We start from the raw sequence: 8,566 nt of genomic DNA, 5'->3' as shown, positions 1-8,566 counted from the left end.
CGTTTAGGGAAAATATAATTTTGAATGGGAATTAATTGTTGGTCCACAAAAAGTCCTAAAATATAGTAAGACATTGCTGTGTGTGTGTGTATGTGTGTGTGTTTGTTTGTTTGTTTAGCTATCCTTGTGAGTACCAGAAGTCCTGGTAGTGACTGTCATTCATATTGCATTCACCCAGTTCAATTCAACATCAATAGGTTTAGGCTACTTTTTTATATATTTATTTTTATTTAACCTTTATTTAACCATGTAGGCCAGTTGAGAACAAGTTCTCATTTACAACTGCATTTACAACTGCGACTTGAAACAAGATAAAGCAAAGCAGTGCGACAAAAACAACAACACAGAGTTACACATGGAATAAACAAACATACAGTCAATAACACAATAGAAACATTTATACACAGTGTGTGAAAATGTAGTACGATTAGGTAGGTAAGGCAATAAATAAATTAATTAAAATAATTAGCATTAACACTGGAGTGATAGATCTGCAGAGCAGATAGAGTGCAAGTAGAGATACTGGGGTGCAAAAGAGCAAAAATAAATAACAAAATGGGGATAAGGTAGTTGGGTGGGCTATTTACAGATGGGCTGTGTACAGGTGCAGTGATTGGTAAGCTGCTCTGACAGCTGATGCTTAAAGTTAGTGAGGGAGATATAAGTCTCCAGCTTCAGTGATTTTTGCAATTCGTTCCAATCATTAGCAGCAGAGAACTGGAAGGAAATATGCGAAATATGAAGCCGATTCTCGATTTCATTTTGGATTGGAGATGCTTAATGTGAGTCTGGAAATAGAATTTGTAGTCTAACCAGACACCTAGGTATTTGTAGTCAGAACCGTCCAGAGTAGTGATGCATGTCGGGCGGGCAGGTGCGGGCAGAGATCAGTTGAAGAGCAATGCATTTAGTTTTACTTGCATTTAAGAACAGCTGGAGGCCACGGAAGGAGAGTTGTATGGTTTGAAGCTCGTCTGGAGGTTAGTTAACACAGTGTCCAAAGAAGGGCCAGAAGTATACAGAATGGTGTTGTCTGCGTAGAGGTGGATCAGAGAATCACCAGCAGCAAGAGTGACATCATTGATATATACAGAGAAAAGATTCAACCCGAGAATTGAACCCTGTGGCACCCCCATAGAGACTGCCAGAGGTCCGGACAACAGGCCCTCCAATTTAACACACTGAACTCTATCTGAGAAGTAGTTGGTGAACCAGGCGAGGCAGTGATTTGAGAAACCAGGGCTGTTGAGTCTGCTGATAAGAATGCAGCGATTGACAGAGTCAAAAGCCTTGGCCAGGTCGATGAAGACGGACGCACAGTACTGTCTTTTATTGGTGACGGTTGCGATATCGTGTAGGACCTTGAGCGTGGCTGAGGTGCACCCATGACCAGCTCGGAAACCAGATTGCATAGCGGAGAAGGTACAGTGGGATTTGAAATGGTCGGTGATCTGTTTGTTAACTTTGCTTCCGAAGACCTTAGAAAGGAAGGGCAGGATGGATATAGATCTGTAGCAGTTTGGGACTAGAGTGTCTCCCCCTTAGAAGAGGGGGGAGAACGCGGCAGCTTTCCAATCTTTGGGGATCTCAGACGATACAAAAGAAAGGTTGAACAGGCTAGTAATAGGGGTTGCAACAATTGCGGCAGATCATTTTAGAAAGAGAAGGTCCAGATTCTCTATCCCGGCTGATTTGTAGGGGTCCAGATTTTGTAGCTCTTTCAGAACATCAGCTATCTGGATTTGGGTGAATGAGAAGTGGTGGGCAAGTTGCTGCGGGGGGTGCAGAGCTGTTGGCCGGGGTAGGGGAGACAGGTGGAAAGCATAGAAAAATGCTAATTGAAATTCTCGACTATCGTGGATTTATCGGCGGTGACAGTGTTTCCTAGCCTCAGTGCATTGGGCAGCTGGGAGGAGGTGCTCTTATTCTCCATCGACTTTACAGTGTCCCAAAACGTTTGGAATTTGTTCTACAGGATGCAAATTTATGTTTGAAAAAGACAAACATACGACCGACTGCTACGCCACGTTGGATAAACAAGATTCCGTAGCAGTCTACTACATGATACTCACATTTTCCCTGTAACAAACATCACGAGGTTGCTACAACCTGGCCTATGAATGGAAGTTTGCAGCATAGGCGCACACAGGTCAATATCATTTTGAGGTGACACATGGCGAGAGAGAGAGCTCTTGCTTCTCCTTCCTTTTATAAGTAATTCATTTGTTCAAAACTGTTCAACTATTGTCTTTCTTTCTCTGAGTCAACTTCTCAACACACTTTATGCACTGCAGTGCTAGGTAGCTGTAGCTTAAGCTTTCAGTACTAGATTAAATCACTGATCCTTTGATTGGGTGGACAACATGTCAGTTCATGCTGCAAGAGCTCTGATAGGTTGGAGGACATCCTCTGGATGTTGTCATAATTACTGTGTAAGTCTATGAAAAGGGATGAAAACACACTGTTTTTTATTGAAGTCAACACCATGGTGCGACCCTACAGAGTGCTGTTGAGACTACTGTAGACCTCCATTGCAAAACAGTGTGTTTTAATCAATTATTTAATGAAGTGAATATATTTAGTATAGTTTTAACTAAAAATAATAACTTTTTAAATTATTCACTATTTTTATTTTTATAAAAATTCACTGAGGAGGATGGTCATTTTCTTCCTCTGAGGAGGAGTCTCCACTGGTGGGAACATTTTGCCGGACCCACAAGGAAAAATGCTATTTTAGGGTTAGGGTTACAATTAGAGTTACAATAAGGTTAGGGGTTAGGGTTAAGAGTTAGGATTTGATATAGTTTTATGGCTTTGGGGTTAGGGTTAGACTTAGGTTTAAGGTTAGGGTTAGGGGTTAAGGGTTAGGGGTGTTTCCATTGATAAAAGTATTGTGCTCTGTAGAATGTGACAGTGCCTTTTTTACAGGAGGGCTCATTACATTCCTTGTAGTTTACATTCGTTTTATGTAACAAGGAAATGGATTTTGTGTCCAGCTGAATAGAACACGGCAAACTGGAATGGCAAGGTCGCAGCGGGATAAACACACATGGGGGGCTCTGTAATCTCCCGACTCTCTCACGCTAACACACTAACACGCTAACATGCTAACACGTACACATTTACAAACACACCCCTCACAACAGAACCAGACCCGCACTCTTCAGTTCATTTCTAAAGACAGGAAGACACTTAAGAAATACTTGGCTATTAGGAATATAAGTAAAACTTTCTCTAAAGCATTGCAACTTATTATAAGCATGTACTGTATGAGACTTTATAATGTCTTATAATATGTTGCGTCTCTTTATGTATCAACATTTCAAGTGATTCAAAAGGAAGCCTTTTTTGTGTTTGTTTGCTATTTTTTAGTGTGGGGAAAATAGCATTATGCAAAATGCAAAAGTAAATGTGTCATAAATTACAACGTCAAACGTCTATGCTCTCTTCACTATATCATAGAATACTGTGATATATTGTTGTGTTTGAATGTGTGCCTTTCCTGGCTCTGTTGATTGGCCTACTTCCACGTTTCTATGTCAGTCACAGAGGTAAGAGGAGCTGCCATAGTGTTATTGTTATAGAAGAGTATATCTCGTGAGGCGGCTCTGCCCTGACAACTTTCTGTTGCACCGTCTTCTCACGAACACGTACAGAGAGGGAGGGGAAAACGCGCCCACGGAAACGTGTTGAGAGGGATCTCTCATGCTCTCAAATAGGACATGGAATGTATAACGCTATCATTTTCTATTGTCCTTTTCTAAGACCTCATCAAACTCTAATCTGACATCTTCATCAACATTATACTTTCTTCAGGCTGCCATGGACAGTTTGAGGAAGTCAGACAGTTTTCCTGGAGAACTCGCACAACCTCTACAGTTATTTGTCCAGTCCCACAGAAATATGATCTGAATGCATTTATTACAGCTGCAAAGGACAAGTCTATATGTATTCCTAATTGCAAGTTTAGATTGTGATAAACATGTTAATGCACCAATTGTCCCTGAATGTTGACTTCTTCTCCATGTCTGGGGCCTTTGTCACAGCTAAATGGCTGTATGCTAATTATGTAAACCAAATGAAAACAGCAACAGTTCTTGTTAGACCTAGGATGGGATTGTACATAGTGCATCCCTCATGCGGGTAGCTGTGCTGTGGGCCAATGTAAACAAGCAGCACACAAGTGTCGATTTCAGAGCTTTTTTTTGGTCTTATGCCAATGCATGGTATTTTCCTTAACTAAACCCTTAAAATCATGTCATTACTACCTTAGAGATCATGCCATAGAGCAAGACAAAGTATACACATATCTGGGAGTTTGGGTTGATGAGAAGTTGGGCATGCTGGAAGTCAAACAGGGACGTGCTCATTTTTAGATACCTTTGGTACTGATACTGATGTTGTACTAGCTAGCGAATAAGCTAGCATTAGTTAGCTCGCTAAACATTTGGCTATAGGCTGGCACTGACAGTATGGGATTATGGAGAGTGATTTAAATAGTTTCTTTGTCATCTTGCTATATACTTACTTACCTAGTTGTGGCCATCTGACTAGTATCAACAAGGGCTTTCTACAAAATAGCAACATTAGTGCAGCTAGCTAGCTAACATTGAAATCTCGACCATAAAGCAACACACATGGACATGCATTGCAAAGCAACGCTACTGCCACCTTCTGGTTTGGATTATTTTCACAAGATTGAGTAGCTGACGACTTCAAGGTCTTTGCTGTGTGAAAACTTAAGTGACTGACTGCCGACACTCTCTTTAGCGGTGCTAAGTACTGTCAGCGGGAAAACGTTTGACAATCCTACCGGTGTGTCTGAGCTTTAACTTGGTTAAACAATGGTTAAATAAAATGAAAAGCAAAGTTGTGGCTTAATCTTTATGATGACAAAATGTAAGCAGTGCTTTCACCTTCAAACATGTTTCAAGTGGTGTGACTGGTTCAGCAAGTACCGCACAGGAACAGCGTTAAGACTTTATATTAAATTGCTCATATGCCTGTGTAATAACACTGTCATTACTTCAGTAACAACATTTCTGTTTCATAATAATAAGTTGTTTAGTAATTGCTTTGTAATTGTAGCGGCATAGAGATTAGCCGTTTTTGAGATGGGCATTTGGGTATCCTACCTGTCCCTTGTCTTCCTATTCTGAAGGTCTGACTAATATGTCACTTCAACATTCATGCCTGTTGGCTGTTTTATAACTTCTGTGTGGCGACCTGCTTTACAAATACATGGTAAAATAGTGTCATAAGAGCCATAACATCTAAACCAAACCTCTGACTGACGGAGGAAATTGTTTAGAGCATATTAGGAGTAAGTGAATCCTCTTCCTTCCCTGTGATGTGCGTACATGGAAATGTGTGGGCATAACTGTGCAGCAGTACAAACAGTGGCTGGTTACCACAACACAAGACAGAAACACCTGACTGTAAGGAGGCGATGCAGAATATTCCATGATTAACTTCCAATATTTTTCCTTACAAGCTGAGCTTTTTGTGTGCTAAAATTGATTGACTCTCCCATGTCACATTGTGTTTGGATCACAGCTGACCGTAAATGCTGTCAAAGGCATTGTTCTAAAACGTAGTTTGTGCTGTTACATTGAGAGTTTTATCATCTGTAACTGAGATCCTCCTCCCAACGGTGTTGGAAGTCTGACTAAGGCATTCATTAATTACCGGCTTGCTGATAGTGGCATTGACAGATTTCTCATTGTGGTGTGTAAGCTCTGACCATTCCTTCCTTGCTTTCGGAGGAGTGTGCTGAATTTGACACTTTCGAACAGGACTCGGTGACAGACCACTGTTTTCATTTGTTAGTTCGTTGCTAATTGATGTCAATATCCTAAATTCATCTGTGATTTTCCACCTCATGTTACTGTTATGTTTATGACTGTGAGAGAGTTTCATTACATTTTAGTACCGATGACCAGAGGCCAGCAACAACAAAATACAGTATAGGGTTCACTTTTATAGGACAGGCATGGGATGTTACCTCTGCTTTACAGGTCCACACACATTTAAATAAAACTTTTGTTTTGAAAAGGATGTAACTCCATTTTCACTAAAATCGCTACATGACTTAACGGTTTGTTTGTGTGAATCTCTACATCTTGCGACTGCAACTCTGAGAGTGATGTCATAGTCATGGACAGAAACAATAACAGGTTCTGTTTGAATCAAATAAAATTAAATGTATTTATATAGCCCTTCTTACATCAGCTGATGTCACAAAGTGCTGTACAGAAACCCAGCCTAAAACCCCAAACAGCAAGCAATGCAGGTGTTGAAGCACGTTGGCTAGGAAAAACTCCATAGAAAGGCCAAAACCTAGGAAGAAACCTAGAGAGGAATCCGTTTATGAGGGGTGGCCAGTCCTCTTCTGGCTGTGCCGGGTGGAGATTATAACAATTTACCTGTGTTTTGTTTTGTTAGACATGTTTAATGTAGGGATGTAAGTTGTTGATAGTTTTGTATATATTTACAGGCGCGTATGCATACTGGGTGCACTCACTGCGCTGTGTGTCCCACCCTGGGAAAAATACTACACAGTAAAAATAGAAAGACTCAAAACATAATGATTTGTGTCATAAAACCATGAAAAGTAGTGCACCTAACCTGAGATCTGGTGTTTGAATGTAAACCCCAATGTATAACAATGTAAACCCCAATCAATAAAAGTACACTGAAACGTCCAAAGTGGTTAATAAATCGGAGTATTTGTTATGCAGGTGAGTGAGGACCCAAAAGCGATATAACAGAAACAGAGTCTTTTAATGTCCAAACAGGGAAAACATAAATCCTCAATCATTACAGGGGAAGTCCAAACAGGGAAAACACAAATCCTCTAGTTTAACAGGAGAGTCCCCCTTCTAGTTGTTGAGGAGAGTTGCAGGGCTAGCGGCAACAGACTGCAGGTCCCTTCGGGTAGGCGCGGGCCGTAGAGGAGAGACACCTGCTCACACGCAGTATCTGATGACGAGGCAGAATACAACAGGACGGAACAAAGGCAAAGCAAACAGCAAACAAGAATCCGACAAGGACAGAAGCAGAAACAGAGAGAGAAATAGAGACTTAATCAGAGGGCAAAATAGGGGACAGGTGTGAAAGAGTAAACGATGTCGTTAGGAGAATGAGGAACAGCTGGAAGCAGGAACGGAACGATAGAGAGAGAGAGGGATAAAGAGAGAGAAAAAAACCTAATACGACCAGCAGGGGGAAACGAAGAGAAGAGAAAGCACAGGGACAAGACATGACAATATATGACAATACATGACAGTACCCCCCCACTCACCGAGCGCCTCCTGGCGCACTCGAGGAGGAAACCTGGCGACAACGGAGGAAATCATCGATCAGCGAACGGTCCAGCACGTCCCGAGATGGAACCCAACTCCTCTCCTCAGGACCGTACCGGGAAACGATGAAGAGGGAATCTTAGAACGCCGGGGTGGCCAGCTAACTTGGCAGAGTGAGCCCACTGAAGAACGGCCAGACGAGTCGAAACGGGAACGAAAAGAAGGTTCCTAGGACAAGCGCGCGGTGACGGAGTGTGAGTGAGTGCTTGCTTTACCTGTCTCTCAATTCCCCAGACAGTCAACCCGACAACACGCCCCTCGGGGAGAATCCCCTCGGGGTCGGTAGAGGCTACAGAAGAACTGAAGAGATGGGATAAAGCATCAGGCTTGGTGTTCTTAGTGCCCGGACGATAAGAAATAACGAACTCGAAACGAGCGAAAAACAACGCCCAACGAGCCTGACGCGCATTGAGTCGTTTGGCAGAACGGATGTACTCAAGGTTCTTATGGTCAGTCCAAACGACAAAAGGAACGGTCGCCCCCTCCAACCACTGTCGCCATTCGCCTAGGGCTAAGCGGATGGCGAGCAGTTCGCGGTTTCCCACATCATAGTTACGTTCCGACGGCGACAGGCGATGAGAAAAATACGCGCAAGGATGGGCCTTATCGTCAGAATGGGAGCGCTGGGACAGAATGGCTCCCACGCCCACCTCTGACGCGTCAACCTCGACAATGAATTGTTTAGTGACGTCAGGAGTAACAAGGATAGGAGCGGATGTAAAACGCTTCTTGAGAAGATCAAAAGCTCCCTGGGCGGAAACGGACCACTTAAAGCACGTCTTGACAGAAGTAAGGGCTGTGAGAGGGGCTGCCACTTGACCGAAATTACAAATGAAACGCCAATAGAAATTCGCGAAACCGCGAAAGCGCTGCAGCTCGACATGTGACTTAGGGACGGGCCAATCGCTGACAGCATGGACCTTAGCGGGATCCATCTGAATGCCTTCAGCGGAAATAACAGAACCGAGAAAAGTGACAGAGGAGACATGAAAAGCGCACTTCTCAGCCTTCACATAAAGACAATTCTCTAAAAGGCGCTGGAGAACACGTCGAACGTGCTGAACATGAATCTGGAGTGACGGTGAAAAAATCAGGATCTCGTCAAGGTAAACGAAAACAAAGATGTTCAGCATGTCTCTCAGTACATCATTCACTAATGCCTGAAAGACAGCTGGAGCATTAGCGAGACCGAACGGCAGAAC

The sequence above is a fragment of the Oncorhynchus gorbuscha genome, linkage group LG06, assembly GCF_021184085.1.
Source record: "Oncorhynchus gorbuscha isolate QuinsamMale2020 ecotype Even-year linkage group LG06, OgorEven_v1.0, whole genome shotgun sequence".
NCBI classification, from domain to species: domain Eukaryota; kingdom Metazoa; phylum Chordata; class Actinopteri; order Salmoniformes; family Salmonidae; genus Oncorhynchus; species Oncorhynchus gorbuscha.
Note: the sequence above shows the minus strand (reverse complement) of the source record.